Here is a 20005-nt window from a genome sequence, read left to right as displayed (position 1 = left end):
CAAATGTTTGGAAGGATATCTTCGTTGCTTTGTATCTGATAAACAGACACAATGGGTGAAATGGTTGCCTCTGGCTGAATGGTGGTATAACACTTCCTTTCATACAGCAACAAAAATGACCCCATTTATGGCACTTTATGGGTATCAACCACCATCCATCACATCATATTTAAGAGAAAATTCTAAGGTTCAGGCAGTGGAACATCACATCGAACATCAACAACAAGTCCTCCAACTCTTAAAGGATAACCTCGTGTTGGCACAGAATAGAATGAAACAACAGGCAGATCAACATCGCAGTGAAAGAAGTTTTGATGTAGGTGATTGGGTATTCCTACGGCTACAACCATATAAGCAAATGTCCCTCAAGCAAGCTAAGAAGGATAATAAATTATCACCAAAGTATTATGCTCCGTACAAGGTGTTGCAAAAGATTGGTACTATGGCATACAAATTGGAGCTTCCTGCAGCTTCTCGATTGCACCTAGTTTTCCATGTTTCATGCTTAAAGAAGGTTAGAGGCGACAAGCTCCCAGTTCAAAAAATATTGCCAGAACTTGATGAGGAAGGAAAAATTATATTGGAACCAGAAGCAGTTATAGAAACAAGAACTCGACAGCTACGAAATCGATCAATTTCAGAGTACCTTATCAAGTGGAAGAACTTATCCGCTGAAGATTCCACATGGGAGGATGAGAATTTTATGCAGAAGTATCCTGAACTACTCAAGCGTTGAGGACAACACTTTTTTGAAGGAGAGGGGCATGTTGGGTCCCTATAATACTAGTGATTACCCCATTACTATTGTAGTTATACCCCTTATTTATATTGTTGTGCCCCCATTACCCCCATATTGTTATTAATGTGCCCATAGAATCCCTCTATTGTTATTTTTGTGGCTTTATATTATTATTGTTAGGTCGGCTGGATTATATTGTAACTCCATAGACTCCTATATATAGAAAGGAGGTTTTGTCATTTGAATCATCCAAGAATTGTTCATTTATGTAATGTAAAGGAGGTTGCCCCCTCGAAGAGGCTGAATTCTAAGGCGTGGATCTCTCTTTTCTATCTTTTTGTGAGCTGGTTTCATAACAAAGCATAAGGTTCAATTCTTGGACATCTTGAAATGAAGTGGACCTATAACTCTGAGTATAATAATTGAATGTGAATGTGGTTGTGTGCTACTTATAGAATTGGAGTGAATGTTGATTGCAATGGTGTTTGAATTACTTTAAAAATGTAATGGCATTGCATGTATTTTCTATCAGGAATATGGAAGGTCTGGACAACCTATTTCTTTGACCTAATATGCTTTTGATTCCTTTAATTGTTGTAGGATTTCCTACATTTCTATGCATATGGTTGTTTGTAGAGTGCCAACATTGTTGGTTAAATGGTGTTCCTTTTGATACTTGGAATGTGCATGAGAGTGTTCATATGATATGAGGGATGTGGGGAAAATCCCCATGTTGCTTGTATCTTCGTATCATTCCCTGACTCTATTGAATGTTTGGTGTTTTTATCTATCTCTCTCTCTCTCTCTCTCTCTCTCTCTCTCTCTCTCTCTCTCTCTCTCTCTCTCTCTCTATATATATATATATATATATATATATATATATATATATATATATATATATATATATCAAGATGTGAGAATACCATGGTGTATATGTTATGTGGGAAAGAGCCTTAGTGGGTTGGAGGTATGATAATCTGTGACTCTATTAGAAAGTGATGTGCTTCAATGATTGATTTATAGTGCAAGTGGGTGCTAGTTGTAACATTATGATTGTTGGTTATAAGTTGATTGGTTGCTTATGTAGGTGGGTGTTGGGTGTAGAACTATGTGTGATGGTTTTATGTTGATTGAAAAATAGATTGCAGGCATATCCATGATGCATTTCATAAATGTGATAATTATGAATTACAAGGATGAAAAATGCTTATGTGATAGATGGCTTTCTAACTAACCTTTTTGAGATAGTAGATGCCATGATTGTTGGCCCTAGCAAATGGGGCTAAATTTAATGACTATAGCTAGCCTTAGAAAAAAAGGTTGAACTTAATGGCTATTGTTGGCCTTAGAAAGAAGATTGATCTTTTAAATTGATAATGCTGGTTGATAAAGAAGCATGACTATTAAAAATTTGAAAGGGTTAATTTTCCTATAAATTTTGTAATGATGGCCTCAGTAAAGAGGCTAGGTTGATTTTCTTTAAATTTTGTAATGGTGGTCTCAATAGAAAGGTTGATTTTAATTAATGTTGTTCATCTTGGTGAAAATACTGATTTTTAAATTTTTTTGATGGGATAATGGTAAACATGTTGCCATATACATATATATATTTTTGATTTTCAAAGCCATGTTGATGTATATGTTTAAATTGTGTCCTAGCTTGAGACATGTGACTGATAAGAATTTTGAAGGTGTGTGATCAAGCACAAGATAACATGCGGTACATAGGATGCCAAAGTGGTGGTTGGGTGCATACATACAGACACACACACACACACACACACATACCATAAAAGTAGCTTGTGCAAGCTCTTGGGCACTTATACTAGCAGTGTATATTGCTAGAAGAGAAAGGAGGAGGAGGGGGCATTCCTTCAAGGACCTTTGATAGGAATTCAATGATCCCTCCTTGGAGAAATGGGAGGGGATTTTCAACTTTAAAATGTCATTGTGAAGCTTTAGAGAGGACACGAGTTAAGATTTTACACATGAGTGCATTGAAAACACCAAAACTCATGGGAAATGGTCGATATGGAAGCATTGGATGTTTCATGCATTTTCTTCTATTATGTTGGCTTCTCATCTTTGTCTTCTTTTTTATTGTTTTGATTGTTGACTGAATGCATGGCCATGCTACCATTCAATTTTGATTTATGTTGTTTTCATGGTTTTTATTGTTTCACTAGTTTTGTTTGGATTTTTCCTTTTGTATTCCATTATTTGGGGCCTTGGGAATTTTTTTTGGGTGTGGTAGGAAGCCAAAGACCTCTGGGAAAGGCTAAGGGGGAACCCATGGGGGCTTCACTGGGGGAGAAATACCATACCATGTGCATTCATATTGGGGGATATATGTTGAGGAAAAAATGACATAATATATTCAACATATAATAAGGGGTAAATGATTTTTATAATGGGGGGTATAAAAATGGAGCTCAAAGTTAATGAAAAAATATAAAGGATTGTAAAAAATGTTAATGGAAAAATGGATACCTACAATATCTAGTGAAAGTAGGGTTTTTTTAAATTGGGAAGGTGTATTGGGTTCATATTGCTAGGGGGTAAAATAATGTGTTTTTTAGAGGTATTTTCTAATATGTAGTCAAATTAAGGGTATTGTTTAGTATGCCATGAACACACATGATATGTCAAAAGTTCATTGAATGAAGCTCCCATGGGGGGACCCAACAGAGTTATGTAACCAGGTTAAGGCCCTACATATAAACAAAGAGTAGAGAAAGGAGAGAAGGATTGGAGGTGGGCAAATGAGCGACCATCAATATTGTATGTTGGAGCATCACTCCTAAATGTGATAGTCAGGTGAAAAGGTAAAAGGGAGGAATTAGATAAAGTATTCCTATGGAAATTTTTGTTGATATTATATACATTATTTGTATAAACAAAGGGAGTTCTCTAAACTATGACTCTATTTCATATATGCTAATCTGTGTTACGTCCATGAATAAGTGAAAAACAATATGATAGCCAAGTGGGTTGGTTGGGTCCATTGGAGTAATGGACAATGATATGAAAACTATGAAAATGGCATAGAAGGGAGGTTTTCCAAAACTCAATCTTACTCGGCATATGTGGATGTATGTTATAATCAAGAATTTGATGATGATTACCTAAATGTATGTAAAGCCATTATGATAGATAGGCTCTTGCAAGGGATCATTCTTGTGGAACATTAATTGTTTAAATTTGATGCATATATTAATGGCTTGTTGGGATAACATAACGAAATTATTCAAAGAGGTTCGTGGCTGTGGGAGGAAATTTATCAAGCAAGGGAATTATTACTACTATTTATTTGATCATCATGTTATTATGACACTCATGTTACGTCATGATTATGAATAAGGAATTTTGAAGGTTATGTCAGCAATTAAAGAGCAATGTGATTTATGGCATGTTGGAACAAACATGGGAAAGTTGAAGGAACCATAGACCTGGGTTTGGGTTGTAGGCACAAGTTTCAATCCTGGAAAGACATTATAGGTGGTATTGCTTGGTTCATGTGGGTAGATATGGTGTAGTCTTTGGATTCTTTGTGATGTTGTGTAATGTGTATATGTTTATATGTTGTGTTGTGCCATGTGTATTTGTGTGTATGTTGTATTGTGCCATGTACATATGTGTTTTATAATATGTTGGAACATGTACACTTTCAAGAATGGGGATTTCCTGAGCCCGGGAGTTGTGATGGTAAATAATATTCCTGTCAATAGAGGACTATTAGAATTGGTAGTGCCCATACTCATGGTGAAGCAAATGGGATCATTTATATATACTTTCCACTAGACGCTTACGAGCTTTGGTAATCGATCTAGTGTGTAGTGGTGACTAATTTTCCTACAAATATGGCCAACTACACCATTGATGGAAAAGGGATGCTTGGTATGGACATATACTCGTCCATGAAGCTTATTGGGTGACTTGAGGAATCAATGCAACATGAAAGTGCTTAAATTATGTAGTTGGGGGTATCATGAAGGTATCAAGAGAATCCTAGCTAATAAAGCAATGATTATCCAATAATGCAACTAATAAATGAATGATTATCCAATCCATGTAATGATTAGATAACTAATGAGACAATGATCATACAACCAATGTAATGATTAGAATCTTATTTGAGATATCTAGTTGACCTATACTACATGTAATGAGTGTGCTAAGTGTGGGTAATGTTAATCTACAACGTGTGTTCTGTTAAAATGAGGTAATTATTATAAATAGACAAAATTGATCTGATAACCATCCCAAGAAAATATTAAAATATGTCATTTTACATTAATAATACAAATATGGAAAGATATGTTTAATGTTCATCAAATAATATTTAGTAAGAAATTACAATACTAGTACATTTATCAAACATAAACACATGTAAAATTGAAATCACAGCTGCATATATAAGAAATAATTTGAAATTATATATATATATATATATAAAAGAGAGAGACATTTCACATTTTTATAAAATTTAAGTATTATTTATCTTATGGAAAAATTTTCGTAGTTTTTAGAGGATATCATATTTATGTAAAAATTAGTGTAGCTATATAAATTAAATGGTTAATTTTCGTAGTTTTTAGAGGATATCATATTTATGTAAAAATTAGTGTAGCTATATAAATTAAATGGTTAAGAATGGTGGATAGGCATTGATTCTCGATAATTTTCAAAATAATTACACAGCTATATGGTATGATAAAAATATTATTATATTTAGATTTAATTTGAAAATAAATAGATAAATTAATTATTAAAATAATATTAAAGTGTATATGGAGGTTGTTAAGATTGTTTGTCATAATCCGGGCTTCAGATCCTATTTTCTAGAGTTTGGTTAAGTTGATAGTCTATGTTTCACTCTTATAAATGGATGTGAATCTACTTTGGTAGATTGCAAAATAAGTGTGGGCAACATCTTTGTGTGAGTGTTGCCTCCCCATTTCAAATTATTATTTGTGTTACCTATATTTATTTTATCTTAGTATAAGAGCATTAGATGAGAGATAGGTGAGTTTGTGCAGAGGTTCAGTCAGTGAGTCCATTGTGCATTTTTTATTGTTGGGAGAGAGTTGCGTTCTGTGTATTGTGTTGTGTGTAAAATTGTGAAGCTCCGTGGCATGTGACCCAAGTGAATCTTTGCTTTTATCTTTCCCCGTGTGCAAGAAGTGCTAGAGAATAGATCTGTTTTAAGCTACGTGGGATTAAGGTATGAGAAGCTGTGATGCTATAAAGCCTTTTTGCTGCTATAAATCTTGTCACCATTAGCTTTTTATTGGAATCGACCTTCTATTTTGTGAGTGATTAGTGTGGATCAAAGAGTTGAAGTATTTGGTGATGAAATTCGCTTGAGATTGTTCTGTTGTCATCGCCAGGGTGATGATGAAGTTAATGTAGAGTGTTAAATAGCTAATTAATTTTGTATGGAGATTTATTTAAAATTAGAGAGTTGTTTAAGTAACTGTTGAGTCAAGTCAAGTTAATTCATAGTTGAATTTAGTGTGTGGTTGCATGTCAAGTTAAGTTAGCTGAGTCTTTAGTTGGAAAATTTTAAACACCTTTTACCGGTTTCATTGTAATCATCAAATTTTTGTGTGATCAATAAAAGAGCAGCAACTCGTGTGTTTTGTGTGTGAAATTTGTGTTTTTGTTCCTCTGCCTTTCCAACAAAATAGTATCAGAGCTGAAAAAGATCACAACATCGGTGGAGCCCGCAGAGCCAGTCAAGAAGTGGATTGAGTGAAAAAACTCTTCGGTTTACAAAATTATCGAATAACTAGTATGCAGCAAAATAGTGGAATAAAGAAAGTATTTTGGATCAACGCTCCTCTCCTTCTGTCATAATCTGTGTTGACTACGGAAAACTTACGATTGTTTCATTTTTTGGAATGCAATGCCTCCCCAGTCTGTCCAAAGACGCCTTGATGATTTAAACCTTCATGTGACATTAAGAAAGTCGTACGTTAATCCATGTCCAACGTATTTTACTTCGAAGTCAAAGCTCACATGGTGGTTCTTCAAAATTATAATTGTGGTGCTTTGTAAAATCTTTTTAAAATTTTTATTTTAAAAGGATTCGATCTTATTAAAAGTTTTTTTAATTAAAGTTTTTATAGAGATGCGGTGAAAAGGCTTTAAAAAGAAAAGATTTTTTTTTTTTTTTAAATAGTTTTTTATATAAAGTAATTTTTATAATTTTGTTTTATAAAAACTAGAGTTTTAGAAAGCTTATAAAAGGAGAAATTTAGGGTTTTTAATATTTTTGGAAGAGAAGTGTATTTTTTGAAGAAAGATGCCTTTTTCAAATTTTTAGCCCCAATGCTCATCATTTATAGGAAAAGATTATGATATGTGGGCCATTAAGATGGCAACCATGTTGCGGGTTCATGCTGTTTGGATTTTTAGAACCTAAAAATGAAGAAGAAGAACTAGCCCTCAGTAATGTAGAGATGGAACTATAGAAGAAAGTCAAAAAGAAGAATGCAAAAATGTTGCGGCTTATCCAGCAGGGAGTGGATCAAGCAGTGTTACAAAAAATTATGATCACGTCTTCAGCAAAGACAACATGGGAGAACTTGGCGACAAGCTATAAAGGTATGAGCAAAGTCAATATTGTTAAGTTCTAGAATACTAGGAGATATTTTGAAATTCTACAAATGAAGGAGACAAAGGAAATCGATTCTTTCATGAATCAGGTCATGGCTGTCATAAATCAGTTAAAAATTTATGGTGAGGAAATTAAAGATCAAACAGTGGTTGAGAAGGTCCTCAAATTGTTTTCTACCAAATTTGATGTTGTGGTAGCAACCATAAAAGAAGCCAAGAATTTGACATCACTAATAGTTGATGAGTTGATTCATTTCTATCACATGAGGCAAGGATAAACAAAAACAAGGATTCCACTTTAGAAACCACTTTCAAAAGTCAAGTTTCTATTTCAAGAGATAGAGGTCGAGGCAGGAGTAGATCGAGAGGTAGAGGATGAGATAGAAGACATGGTGGTCGGAGAGATGGTTGAGAAGAGCATGAACATGAAAGTGGAAGAAACTATAGAAGCTTCAACAATAATCAAAGGTGAGATGTCATTATTAAAATATATTTGGTCACTATACCTGTGATTGTAGGAAGAGTATAGTTGATCAAGTAAACGAGAGAGCTAATGTCACTACAGAGAGTACTAACTCCATGTTCCTAGATTCTCATACCATTCATGAACCTTATGATAATATGTGGCTATTAGACAGTGGTTGTAGTAACCACATGCTAGGAAACAAGAATTTGGTTTCAAATTTGGATCAATATGGGAAGACACATGTAAATTTAGGGACTAAAAAGACTGTGGATGTAGATGGTAAAGGAGTTGCCTCCATTTTGACCAAGCAAGGGGATCCGAAGACAATCTCAGTGGTATGTTATGTCCTTGGTCTCAAACATAAATTGATTAGTGTTGGTCAATTGATGCAGAAGAGATATAAAGTTATTTTCAAGGACAATAATGTATTATATATGACAAGCCCCCAATAAAACAACTGATATAAAGGTGCAGATAACAAGGAAGATACTCTTTCGTCTAGTTATGAATTTCATTGATCATGTCAGTTCCTTTACAATTCCATGTTCTAATTATTATTGGTTATGGTACTTTCGATTTGGGCACTTGCAGTTCTCTGGTTTAAGATTGTTGCAACAAAACTAGATGGATAGAGGATTACCTCCCATCAAGGAACTTTTTGGTACTTGTGGGTGTCCAACCTTGGGAAAGCAACACCGTGAAAGTTTTCCAAAGGGAGTTGCATACAGAGAAAAATAGCCTCTTGAGCTAGTCCATACAAACTTGTGTGGAACTATGAGGACACAATCGATTGGTGGAAGTTCTTACTTCCTCAATTTTATTGATGACTATAGCAGAAAGACTTAGGTTTACTTCTTAAAGAAGAAGTCTGAAAATTTTGCAAAGTTCAAGGAATTCAAAGCGTTAGTAGAGAAAAAAAGTGATTGACATATCAAGGTATTTAGGTCAAATTGTGGTGGAGAATATGATTCAAAGGAATTCCATGATTAGTGCAAACAACATGGAATCAGAAGAAAATTTACAACCAGGTATACACCACAATAGTATGGTGTAGTAGAGAGAAAGAACAAGAAAATTACGAACATGGCAAGAAGCATGTTGAAAGCCAGAAACTTGTCTAATGAGTATTGGGTAGAAGCATTTGCATGTGCTATTTATGTGATCAACAGATCTCGTACAAAAAGTGTGATGAACAGAGTACCATAAAAAGCATGGTTAGGTATGTCTTGCAGCATATCTCATCTTAGAGTATTTGAATGTGTAGCTTATCCAAATGTTCCTAAAGAGCTAAGAGGAAAATTAGATGATAAAAGTGAAAAAATCATATTTACTGGTTATAGTTAGCAATCGAAAGCTTACAAATTGTATAACCCTATCACCAAGAAGAACATAATTAGTAGAGATGTTGTGTTCAAAGAACAAGGGTTGTGGAATGATAGTATAAACCAAACAGTTGATGCACAAGTGCCACTTATGGAAGAAGATGATGTAGTAGAAAAGGAGCAACAAGAATCATAGGTGAAGATTCCAGGTAGAGAAACACTAACATGGAAACCAAGATTTTCTTAGCAGCATCGATCTTTAAGTAGATCAATAGATCGAGATTCTCCCAGCAATCAATCAGGTGATGAATCAAGTAATGCTAAGAGAAAGATGAGAAATCTAAAAGATATTTTTGATGATTTGCATGTTAGTTCAAATTCTACGTTGTTGTATTTCCAACCTTCTTTTTTTGAAGAAGCTATCAGAGATGAAAATTGGGTGCAATCCATGGATGAAGAAACTAAAGCTACTGAAAATAATAATACATGGGATTTGTTTGATTTTCCAAAGGATAAAAATATCATTGGTGTAGAATGGTTATACAAGACAAAGCTAAATGAGAAAAGTGAAATTGACAGATTTAAAGCAAGACTTGTAGAAAAAGGATTCCCACAGCAACCAGGAATAGATTTTGGAGAAACGTTTTCTCTGGTAGCCAGATTAGATACTATAAGAGCAATTTTATCCACAACAACTCAGAACAAATGGAAATTATATTAGATGGATGTGAAGTCAGCCTTCTTGAATGGAATTCTAGAAGAAGAAGTTTATGTGCAGCAACCTCTAGGATATGAAGTTGAAGGTAAAGAAGATAAAGTTTACAAGTTGAAGAAAGCGCTCTAGAGCTTGGTATAGCAGAATTAACAACTATATTATCAAGAATGGATTTTGCAGAAGAAGCATTAATCCTACCTTGCACACAAAGGTAAATGAGCATGAACAAATTTTTATTGTTTTCTTATATGTTGATGACATGATTTATACAGTTGATTTTGAATTGGATGAATTTAAAGTGGCCATGATGGAAGAATTTGAGATGATAGATCTTAGTCTCATGAAATATTTTCTTGGCATAGAACTTGAGCAATCTAAAAAAGGAATTTTTATTTTCCAAAATAAATATGCTAGAGATTTGTTAAAAAGATTGAGGATGGAAAATTGCAAACCTGTCCCTACACCAGTTGCAATAGGTACAAAGTTAAGCAAGGACGATGAAGGACTATATGTCAATCCAACTCTATTCAAAAGATTAGCTAATAGCCTCATGTATCTCACAGCTACAAGACCAGATATTATACAAGGAGTGAATTTGATTTCCATATTTATGGAGACTCCAAGAGACACACATTGGAGTGCAGGAAAAATAATTTTGAGATACATAGCAGGAACTAGAGATTGTGGCATAATGTATGTAAGCACAAAGAAGAAGGAATTGATTGGGTAAATAAAAAATGATTTTGTAGGAAGTAGGGATGATAAGAAGAAAACTTCCACTTATGTGTTCCATCTTGGTTTAGGTGTGATTTCATGGGAATTTAAGAAGCAGCCTATTGTGACACTTTCGTCAGTAGAAGCATAATATGTAGTAGCAACATGAACAACATGTCAAGTAGTATGTTTAAGAAGATTATTTGATGGACTCAAGCAAAAACAAGAAGGATCAACAACAATATATTGTGACAACACCTCAGTGATTTCATTATCCAAGAATAGTGTTTTCATCAAAAGAGCAATCATATTGACACAAAATGTCACTTTATTAGGGAACTTCTGAGCAATGGATAATTTCACTTGAAGCCTTATAAATCTAGGGACTTGTTGGCTAATATATTTACTAAGTCATTAGAAAAATATGTGTTTGAGTTTCATACAAGAAACTTGGGTGTTGTAAGCCTAGTTGAGACCTAGATTAGCAAGCATGTTTGAGTTGTCATGAGTCATGTCCTAGTTTAGTAGTTGTAATTAAGGGGGAGTGTTAAAATAGCTAATTAACTCATGCGTCGAGATTTATCTAAAATTAGAGAATTGGTTAACTGAGCATTGATTCAAGTAGAGTTGATTCAAAGTCGAGTTTAGTGTGTGGTTCCATGTCAAGTTATTTTAGGTGAGTTGCTAGTTGGAAAAGGTTAAACACCCTTCATTGGGTTCATTGCAATAATCAAGTTTTTTTGTGATCAATAGAAGAGTTGTAGATTTTGTGTTTTTTGTGTGAAATTTGTGTTTTAGCTCCTCTTCCTTTCCAATGTAAAGGTTGCTTAGTTGAGGTCCAAGTGTTAGCTAAAGGATGTGTGAGTTGAGTAAAGACAAGAGTGGACCATCTATTGTGTCACTAATGAGCAACCAACATATGTAGTGTGAGTGACCATGTTGGATGTGTTTATTTTTTGGTGCTACTATATTCCATCAGTGTGTTCATGTAGAGTGGGTATGTGTGCCAGCTCATTGTCGGAGCTGTAATGATGTAGACTTGAGCTGTGATACCTATGAACTTGTGTTTGGAGTGATTATAATTGCTTATGGAGTTGGATAGTTGTTTATTAGTGTTGACTGATGATTATAAGAGCATAGAACCCTCTTCGCTCGCCCATGAATTGAAGCTCGTATCATGGGATGTAATGCCAATTAGGACAAGTTTTTTACTCTGCTACTCTGAGGCTGAGGTTGGGTTGATTAGAAAAATGTTGCCTTGTTTCCTCTTTATGTGGTTATCTTGCTATGTTAGATGTCCTTTGTGCCAGAAGTAGCATCGTGATCGCAATCATAGTGTGTGTGTGATTGTTGTTGTTTGATATTGACTACACTGCAATCCCATCTACTATATTTTTTTAAGATGGTGGTGCTCCTTGACATCTAAAGGTTCTAGAAGAAATTCCTACAAGTCGTGGGGAAGATCGCCTAGGATTTTAGGATTGATAACCCACAATTGCTGACACTGAGAAAATTAAGGCACCATTTGCATAGAGCTCAGGATTGCAGTTTGAAGGATTTCGTACATCAATTTCTTCTATCGTGGGAGGCTGGTAGATTTGTGTTCTTTTGTTCATTCATAGAGGGTCGCAAGGATGTGAATATCAAACTTCTGGTTGAGGAGTTGGTGTTTCTATTGAACTGTGTGTAAGTCGAGTTGCAACTACAACTTGTGAAGATTGTGAGTTGTGTGAGTGGTGACTCTATTGAAGTAAGCTAAGGGCATGATTTCTTTGTAGAAGACAAGCCCTGATCATCCTTGTGGCGTGAAGCTAAATTTCCCATCGCAAGTTGAGTGCATAGATCCTACAGCCAGTTGTTTGTTAGATTTGACCTTTGTGAAGTAACTGATTGTGGCGAATGGTGTGTCACTCTATAGAGGAGTAGCTTCCAAAGCAAGGTGTTTTGTATTGAAATCCTATTGGTAAGAGCTATGTGGGAGCAAGGTTAGACCTTCAAAGTGCCTTGTTTGTTACATTTTTTTTCTATGGAAAAGATAAAGTGGTATATAGGAAATATGTCTATATTTTTAGACTTCTTTGACAATGACCCTTTTGTTGATCACTTTTTCATGAGTTAATTTGGAAGAATTTTTGGGTCCAACAGTATTTTTGAGTTCGAATAAATAGCTAACAAAAAATGTGATGTTATTGGTGATCATGTCATTGATAATCAGGAGCAAGAGTCTACTCCAAAAGATCCTACGATTGAAGAGTTTCCAGTAGTTCATGAGAAAGGGTGTAAACAATTGATACCAGAAACTATTGTTGAAGATTTAGATAATTACCAAGACAATGCAACCAAAAGGATCTGGAGAATAATTAAAGATAAGAGCCTTGATAGGGTGACTTGCAAAAATCCCTTAGAAGTAGATAAAATTATTTCAAGGTGGAAAGAATCTAGGGATCGGATGCTGAACACTAGAACTAATGATAAGAAAAATGCTCATAACAAGCTTGCACTCGTTAGACTGTTATTTACTATAAGTAGTAAGGGAAAATCATATCATGTTGAGGATAAACCATATCACAATGGAAGGAAGAAAACTAAATGGAAGAAAAAAAATGACATCGGATGAATTTCTCCATTAAGGGGTAGAGCTGGAAAATTAATGGAGAAATTAATTATTAAAACATTGTTAGAGTGTGGATGGAGGTTGTTAAGATTGTTTGCCATAATTAGATCTTCAGATCCTATTTCTAAGAGATTGGTTAAGCTGATAAGTTATGTTTCATTCTTATAAATGTAATTGAATCTACTTTGATGGAATGTAGAATGAGTGTGGGCAGTGTCTTTGTGTGAGTGCTACCTCACCATTTCCAATTATTATTTGTGTTACCTATATTTTATCTAACTTTTATATCATATTTACAAATTAAAATTATTAACATATAAAAATACTCAAGCCTATTTTCATGATAAAAATATGAACATATATTAATAAGAATTTAAAATTTATTTCTATTTATATGTGTTCGATTTCTAAAAATTTAAATCTATTTATATTGCAATTTATTAAACTTTTTTATAATATTTTTTTTATTAAATTATTATTATAACAATTTGTATTATTATTAATATAATCTAAAAATTCAAAACTAAAATAAATCTATATTATAAATAAATAAATCGTAAGCAAGCAGAGGACTTTATTTTAGCAAAAATAGTTTACATATGTTACATGCATGAGATCAAAGTAGAAGATTTGGGACCATCTTCCCACCAAGGGGAAATGAGATGGTCCCTTAATGAAAATATATGTGTGAAATACTTCGTCCATGCAAAGTATAGGAGAAAATTGCAAAAACATTGTTGATGGAGTCACAATAATCCCTTTGATTGTCTACATGAGCGTTGTTCATAGGACTGTAAAGAGATAGAGCAAGAAAAGCACTAATTTTCTGCACAAACCATATTTTTACCATTGTAGTTTGGGGAGACATCTAGGTCCTTGTTGAATGTTGTTTAAGTAGGTGAATCTTCTGACTTCTCCTCCATAATGAGGCAATAGGAAGTGCTTGATTCTAGCTGAACTAGTTCCTTCTCTTTGTTTTGGCCCTCTTGTCTTTGGAGTTGTATATCATCTACCATGAGAGGAGGGGAATGATATGGAGAAGAAAAGGAATGGGTGTTAGAGCCATCATAAGAGTTGGAGGAAGAAAGATAAAGAGGGACATGTGGAAAGGAAATTTGAAAGAATCTGGATAGTAGACACAAAGATTAAGGAGTGTTGCTAACTTAGGAATTGGATTACACCATCTTCTATTTCTCCCCCTCCCTAGCTTTCTCCTGTTTCCAGAAATGACAAGCCAACTTGTTTTTGATGCCACAATGCCTATTGCCTATGAGTCTCCTCTACTCATCTTCTAGAAAAGTAGCTGTGTGACAGATATGTGTCAGTATGATTGGGTCAAAGAGATCAATGTTCTCATAAATCCATGGATTATGAGGGGGGCACCATTGACCATGAACACCACCACCACGCCTAGCTCTTCCTTGCTCGCGAATCATTATTTTAGGTCGAGAGATGTAGTGAGTAAAGCCAAGTTGATTGGGAACAAAATCAAGAGGGACAAGAGAATGGTAGAGCCGATGAAGGAAAATACAAAGCATGGAATGAAACAAGGGAGGGTCATGTAACCAAATAATTCACCAACATCGAGGGGGAGGCAAACAAATTGAATGGAGCAGGAGATTCAGGTACATGGAAATCACAAGGTGGATGTACGGCAAGGAATCCAGACTTTTTGAGAATGTTGCCTTCACTATTGAGTTGTGAGCATTGACAGAACATGGGCATCACTTGTAATGGGCCTACATGACTATGGTTAGTGTTGATAGGATGTCACCTCTGACATGCCACCTGAATCAAGGAGATTAAGGCCTTGATTAACAATGTTCCTACAACTGGATTCCCTTTCTACAATTTGAGTGGAGAATGGAGACCAATCTTGGAAGTGGGCTTGATCTTCCATTCCTTTGATAGCTAGGAAAATCATCAGAGAGTTAGTTTTGCATTTGGTGTGGCAAAGATGATGGAATCCTATTGAGTAACAATTGAGGATAATTGATGCATGCTATGATCTAGTCACCAACTGGTGGAACACTTAAAGGGAGGTGTGCCATTGAGGATCTTGTGAGTAGCTTAAATGTTTATCTTGGAGTCCCCTTCAACCATGAGTGGAAATATATGATTTATTTGTACTGTCCAAAGACCTTGGTTTAAGGCTTTGAAATTTGCAACAATGTTTCTTTCCTGTCCAATGTATCCCTTATAGAGTTTTATGATCTCTCTAGTGTGATTATGTATGACCCCTCCAATTCCAGCTTCCCTTGGATTTACCTTGGATTCTCCATCAAAATTTAGTTTATAATGATGTTACGAAGGGGGCTGCCATATTTCCAATGAAGCATCTAGAGTGTGAATATGAGAGGATGCATAATTTACTTTGAAAATTTTCAATTTCCACCAGGTCAATATTTCTCTTACTCTGGGTGGTCATTGGAAATATTTTTCATCTTAGCTGGAGAGAAAATGGTTTCCTCTAAGTATATGTGGCAGATTTTCCAAATTCCATCCAATGTGTTGTGTTTCTCATTGAAAATTATTTGGTTCATTTGTTTCCATATTTCCTAGACTAGTTGACTAGGGAGAAATTGTCCATAGTCTATTGAGGAGATTGCCTTCGAAGGGATTTTTTTCCCCAGTTTTTTATGGACTTTTTGACATTACCCTCCTCTCTGGTCAAGCACTAGAAATATTTGACCAATTTGTCCCAGAGATTGTTATCCTTTGTGCAAGCATTGAATAAGTGATCTAGATTTTCTTTCTGAGCTTTGCATATGTAGCATTTGGAGGGGCCTTAGAAGCCTTTTTTGAGAAGGTTATACCATATGAGAGTGTGACGTCTTAGGAGGACCCAAATGAAAGTTATGATTTTGGGCGATAATTTCATAAACCAGAGCTCTTTCCCAAAAGGGTCTGGTTCTATTGGTGGATCCTAAGTCAGGAGATGGTGAGATTACTTGGATATGAAGTTGCCTCTATTATCATAGCCATGTCCAGGAATATTCAATCCTTCTTTATTTTTGGCTGATATTTAAAGAAGGGCCTCCTATATGGATCTTTTGTTTTTCTCAGTGTCTTCTTCCCTGCATAGGATGGGTTGTTTCCATTGACATACTTCTGAGTTTCTTGAGTCCTCCCGGAAATGATGGACTAGGCTGAGGCCAACATTTTGGGCTAGCTCTTAGTTAAGGGGAGTATTGAGGGTGTTTCTCAAACATGGTAGTTGATTCCAAGAGACTATGCATAAACATGTTGTTTTTCCATCATGAATTTCCGATAAGTTATGTATTTGGACTATAACTTTGTTGATTCAAGCCAAGTTCCATATGAGAGATCCATGTACCTGAGTGGAGAGATAAATGAGATCTTGTTTGACAGTATGATTAGCATATTTAATGTGCCAAATCTTGTCCCATGGTTATGCTTTGTGTTTCAACCATCACCACCATATTTGTTTACCCAAAACATTGTTGGCTACTGTAAGGGCCTGATTCCTATTATTAGATCCTCAATCTATTATACACTAATAGATCTATTTTCCTACTAATTTGAAAGTAATAAAAAGGAGCTTACTGACCTTCTTACATAGCTTTAAACATTTAACATCTTATCATTTTATCATAAACAACATAAATTAAGGTGAGCATTCCATTGATATCAACTTAACAAGAGTAGTCCCTGGAAAAATACCTGTTCCGGTGGTTGATGATGATACCTTTGTCTTATAGCACCAAATGAATGATCCTTATCACCGACCCAACCGAATTTACCTCCCAGCCAACTAGGAAATAAATTCCTAGCCCAGGAAACCTCCACAGGTTCCCTAGCCCTCCGTGCCCAAGTCCAACCAGATATAGTGTGTCCTCAAGAAGAATGTGCAAACTAGATAATGATACTTTCCTCCTCTCAAACCCAAGAAACCTCCACAGGTTTCCAAGGTCTCCCAAAATCATGACAAGGCCAAACAATCACAACCAACCCCCCACAATCCTAAGCAAGACTCCCCCCCCTTTTCTTCCTTCCCCCTTCCCTTTTATACCCTCTTTCCTCAACCACCTCTCATTAATGTTATTAACTTCTCATCCATCCATAGTTGACTTCTCTTCTCCCAAGTAAGCTAGGAGTACATTTGGAATTGTGACATGAATATAAAATTGAGAATTTAATGGGAAAGGATCATGTCTTCTCCCAAGTAAATCTAAAAAGTACATTTTGGAATGTGAAATGTAATTACATGGAGAGGACCATGTCTTCTCCTTAGTAAATGTGAGGGTACATTGGGGAATGTGAAATGAATAAATATATATTGATGATAAGATGGAGAGGACTATGTCTTCTCCCAAGTAAATGTGAGGGTACATTGGGGAATGTGAAATGTACTTACATGGAGAGGACCATGTCTTCTCCTTAGTAAATGTGAGGGTACATTGGGGAATGTGAAATGAATAAATATATATTGATGATAAGATGGAGAGGACTATGTCTTCTCCCAAGTAAATGTGAGGGTACATTGGGGAATGTGACATGAATACATATATTTTGAAATAATGGAAGGAGACCATATCCTACATAATATTCAATTTGAGAAGTTAAGTGGGGAATTTGAATAATGGAAATCATAAATTTATATTAGACCAATATTTCTCAATATCTTCAGATAATGTAAATATTAACAAAATTTGTAGGATAAGATTTAAGTGGGGCACTACATACACCCCTCCTTCAGAAAACTTCGTCCCGAAGTTAGAATGAAAAGATACAAGGAGTTTGAAAGCATAGCAAACCAGAGAGAGTTATAGCATTAAAATTCGATAAGTCAGACAATGACATTACTTCCCATCAAGAGTCTCCAACTGATCTATATCTTCCTATCCACCCTGGCCTACTTCCGTTCATGCCCTATCCATCCTCTGCTGCCTTATCAGTGGCAAAGGCCGTACTGACCACTGATAAAACCGACATGGTGGAAGCGTCGAATGCCTCGACCAAACTTTCCCCAACAGGAATCTGGCAATCGTCATCACACGTCTAGGGGGAGCGTTCAGCTGTCCTCCCCATGATTCCAAGTTTCGGAGGATACACGGTGGGAAACACCTCCACCCCTCATTCAGAGCATGGACCACACTATAGAGCTGGTTGGACTTGTCATCGAATAATCCAGTCAGGTCATCTTGCCACCTGTCATTTGCATTTTTTTTTCTCGTGTCATAAAAGTGCATATCAAGTAGATACCAATGAAGTAAAATAATGTACATTATACCTTCCTCATGAGAGGTCTCATCCTTCCCTCTTGGCTATCACATAGTTCTTTTCCCCTGCGGGTTAGCCTCTCATTCGTGCTTTTATATAACAACAAGACATATAATCATCACATTACTAAGTCTAGTATCCATGTGTCAATCTAAGAATTCTCGCTAAGTCATTCATTTAAATAAATCATATCCACTTGAGCTATATATGAACCAAAGTAATTCTGATAAGTTACGCACTAGATAGTCCATCACTAAGTGAGTCATACATGTAGTCCATACATCAACCATTTCTATCATTAATATCAAATCTATCAACTGATTCATATAAGTAGTTTCACATGTCCAACCAATGCATCAATATTACATAATGTTCATAAATGATAACATGGAACTACAAAGTAGAGCCCTAGCATGGGTAGCTATCCAAGTCAAAATGGGCATCACAGATTCTCATGTGACAACCTTGTGAAACCCCTTGATAACATTTAGAGTTGAAACAGATTCAACTGTCCACCATGGAAAATAGCATTTGAACTCAGATATGCTATAAGGTGGTACCAACCAAAATATTGGCAAGCAACAGATTAGTGCACTATCAATTCCACTAGAAGGCGCTAGTATAAGTTTCATGCATATAATTTCTTTAATATCTTAGGATCTATGACATAGATTCCATGCTATATGAATCTTTATTCACCCCTGAATCTATAACTTTTTTTTTTTTTAGCTTTCTCTTTTCCTTCAATTTGTTCCTAACCTAAGAAATTGCCATCCAATGAAAATCACATAATCTAAAATTGAATGGACAGAGAGATATTTTGCTATGCTAGCTAGTCGCAATGCTAGGATACAGAGAGTAGGAAACTAAGGAAAGTTACTAGCAGAGATCCTAGATCAAATGAACAAAACAAATAATTGAGAAGGATTATGCTATTATTAATGACAAAGATCCTAGATTCCTAAATCAAAGAAGTACTGCACAATAATTAGCAAGGACTACTTTTTTTTTCAATACATTAAAAGTTTGTGTCTATGCTCTGCATTGGATTCATCATTCATCTACTGATTCAATATGTTAATTTTGGGTTGGCAATGCTCAAGGCTTAAAGGTAACTCCGCTTATTAGATACCCACATTCTTGCCAATGGTTGGGAAGTCTGCACAAGTTGTTATAAGAGCACATGTGTTAATATAGGAAAAATAAAAAGATCTTTTAGGCCATCTAGGTTTTCCTAACACCACAGGCATACATATAATCTAGGGTTTCTCGACACTATAGGCAATGTCTTCCATCAGTTCAAACAGGGAAGGGAAACAAACTGCTTATAAACAGAGAATTGTAACAATGTACCTATGATACAAGGTTCTTATTAGTCAGGGATTGGTTTAAGTCTAGAGGTCTGCGACCGATTAGTAGCTCGAGAAGAACTACTCCAATTTCATAAACATCACTTTGTAGTGTCAGATTTCTAGGGTGTCCAACAAACAAACAAAAAAAAAAATTATTACTAAATAGAGATGCACTGTTATGGAATGAGTTGCAATAACAGGCCTTTCTTAAAAATAAA

Source organism: Pinus tabuliformis, chromosome 1_2 (assembly GCF_031772625.1).
Source record: "Pinus tabuliformis cultivar Carrire ecotype Pingquan chromosome 1_2, CPIR1, whole genome shotgun sequence".
Lineage (NCBI taxonomy): Eukaryota > Viridiplantae > Streptophyta > Pinopsida > Pinales > Pinaceae > Pinus > Pinus tabuliformis.
The sequence above is the reverse complement of the archived record's forward strand: the minus strand, read 5'-3'. Positions refer to the sequence as shown.